Here is a 2500-nt window from a genome sequence, read left to right on the forward strand (position 1 = left end):
AGACAAACGTGCGCAGGGCCAGGGGACCGCGGATGACTGCTCGTGCTGGCCCCGTTGGGCGGCATTGATGGTCGGTTGCAAAGAAAATGCGCGATTGCTCGTGTCGGGGCCTGGCAAGCCAAGGCCAAGCGAGCCATGGCAACGCGGATGATGGCTCGCTAGTGCTGGCGCCGTGCACAGTGGCCTCGCACACTCGCCCTGCACGCTTCCCTTGCACGCAGCCTTGCACACTAGCCTCGCATGCGAGCCTTGCACCCTAGCCATGCAAACTAGCCTTGCACGGTAGCCATGCACACAAGCCGTGCACATTAGCCATGCGCACAAGCCCCGCACACTAGCCTTGCGCACAACCCTTGCACACAAGCCATGCACTCGAGCAATGCACACAAGCCTTGCACTCAAGCAATGCACACAAGCCCTGGACACTAGCCTTGCACACGGGCCTGGCACACAAGCCTTGGGCACTAGCCTTGCGCACTAGCGTTCCACATGAGCCTTGCACACTAGCCTTGGACACTAGCCTTGCACACAGGCCTTGCACACTAGGCATGCTTGGGCGAGCTGATCCCGCATCAAGTCGACGGGTCTAGGCATTCTTGGGCGCAGATCCCGCATCGTCTCGTCGCGTCTGGGCGCAAACACGTCGCGTCTCGTTGCGTCTTCAGAAGTCGTCGCTAACAGCACCTTTGGTTGCCACTGGTGGTTAGGCTGGTTGGTTGCGCAAACCCTATAGGAGGGTGGCATGCTGGTGGGCGTTTTTGCCCGGATAGGCACTAGAATGTGCAGATTTTGGGCGTTTTTGCCTGGATAGGCTAAGGAATGGGCATGCTTTGGGCGTTTTTGCCCGGATAGGCACCGGAATGCTTGGCCTTGGCTTGTCCTAGCAAGGCATTGCTGGGTTGGGCTCCCTTGGCCTTTTGGGCGCCTTGGACGATGTCTTGCGAAGACCATGGGCACAAGGCCATGGCATATGGTGAGGAAAGGACCACGGTTGCCAAGGTTAGGCACCGGAATGCTTGGCCTTGGCTTGCCAAAGCAGGGCATTGCTGGGTTGGGCTCCCTTGGCCTTCCGGGCGCCTTGGACACTGTCTTGGGAAGACCATGGGCACAAGGCCATGGCATATGGTGGGGAATGGACCACGGTTGCCAAGGCTAGGCATATAGAGAGGAATGGCATTTTTGCCCGGATAGGCACCGGAATGCTTGGCCTTGGCTTGCCATAGCAGGGCATTGCTGGGTTGGGCTCCCTTGGCCTTCCGGGGGCCTTGGACGCTGTCTTGGGAAGACCATGGGCACAAGGCCATGGCATATAGTGAGGAATGGACCACGGTTGGCAAGGCTAGGCATATAGAGAGGAATGGACCACGGTTGCCAAGGTTGCGCAAGTTTTGGGCATTTTTTGCCCGGATATGCCCAAGTATGCCCCGATAGGCCCGTTACGCCCCGGTATGAACGCGTATGCCCGGATAGACTCGGTATGCCTTGGGATACATGCGTATGCCCCGATAGGCTTGGTACGCCCCGATATGCGCACGTGTGCCCCAGTAGGGCTCGGTATGCCCCGGTATGTACGCGTGTGCCCCGATAGGCCCGGTATGCCCCGATATGCACACGTGTGCCCCAATAGGGGTCGGTATGCCCCGGTAGGTACGCGTGTGCCCCGTAATGCACGTTTCGCAGATCTCCCCGCATGTCCCGCCCCTATATGTAATACTTACTTACTTACTTACTTTCTTTCTTGCTTGCTTGCTTGCTTGCAATGGTTGGGAGTGCCCGGCATGCCCCGCTGCAGAGACCAAGGGCGCAATGACTTGGCACCGCGGATGCCGGGACTCCGGCACTTCCCGTGGCACTGATGGTTGGTTCCAAAGACAAAAGGCCGTGCAAGGCCACCGCACCGCGGATGATTTTGCTCGTGCTGGCGCCGTTGTGTGGCCAAAGAACATGCGCGAATGCTCGTGTCGGAAGGGTTGGTGTCCTGGCCCCGCGGGTGTCACGAATGCTCGGTTGCGAAGACCATGGGACCAGAGCCATGGCACGTCGGATGATGGCTCCAGCTGGCGCCCCGGCACTTTCTGTGGCATTGATGCTCGGTTTCAAAGACAAACGTGCGCAGGGCCAGGGGACCGCGGATGACTGCTCGTGCTGGCCCCGTTGGGCGGCATTGATGGTCGGTTGCAAAGAAAATGCGCGATTGCTCGTGTCGGGGCCTGGCAAGCCAAGGCCAAGCGAGCCATGGCAACGCGGATGATGGCTCCAGCTGGCGCCCCGGCACTTTCTGTGGCATTGATGCTCGGTTTCGAAGACAAACGTGCGCAGGGCCAGGGGACCGCGGAGGACTGCTCGTGCTGGCCCCGTTGGGCGGCATTGATGGTGTGTTGCAGAGAGCATGTGCGATTGCAAGTGTCGGCCGGGTTTGGGTTCCCTTGGGCTTTCGGGTGCCTTGGACGCTGTCTTGCGAAGACCATGGGCACAAGGCCCCGTCCTGGCCCCTTGTTCG

This window comes from Tasmannia lanceolata, unplaced genomic scaffold, assembly GCF_043159265.1.
Source record: "Tasmannia lanceolata isolate RefF3 unplaced genomic scaffold, GAP_Taslan_0.1 ptg000038l, whole genome shotgun sequence".
NCBI lineage: Eukaryota > Viridiplantae > Streptophyta > Magnoliopsida > Canellales > Winteraceae > Tasmannia > Tasmannia lanceolata.